Below are 511 nucleotides of genomic sequence, written 5' to 3' on the forward strand. Positions count from 1 at the left end.
TTGGGCGTGGCAAACCCTCTTTTCCTTAACAGTTTCAAGTGTTTTCCCAAAGAAACATTTTTTTTCTTCTCTGAAGCTGCATTTTTTTTCTTATTTCGTCTGCGCGTTGAGAGGAGGCTGCCGTGGGCATTGATGTTATCGATTTCAGCGACCCGCTTCAATTGTTCTCCGTCGGTGCCATCGCCCGTCACTTTTCTGTTGTATTCTCGAATCTGGTGCTGTGCTTCCCTCTCGCCTAGCGTACAATTATGTTATCAGAAATAAGGGTATTTCCTGAGCGTCAGTGCCTTTATAGGTGCATTTCTCAACCTAAAACGCTACGCCGCATGTGCCGGTTAAATGCTGTTACAACCTTTTTGCGGCGATTTCCACCTGTCTATCGATTCGAACGTACTTCACAAGTCAGTTGCTTTCATCCGGGGTAGGGGGTTTCTCTTCCTGCTACCCTTTTCCAGCAAACAGAACGCTGTCCGCGACAAAACTACATATCCTATTCCCCTTACCTTCGCTA

This window comes from Trypanosoma equiperdum (assembly GCF_001457755.1).
Source record: "Trypanosoma equiperdum strain OVI genome assembly, contig: ctg_852, whole genome shotgun sequence".
NCBI classification, from domain to species: Eukaryota; Euglenozoa; class Kinetoplastea; order Trypanosomatida; family Trypanosomatidae; genus Trypanosoma; species Trypanosoma equiperdum.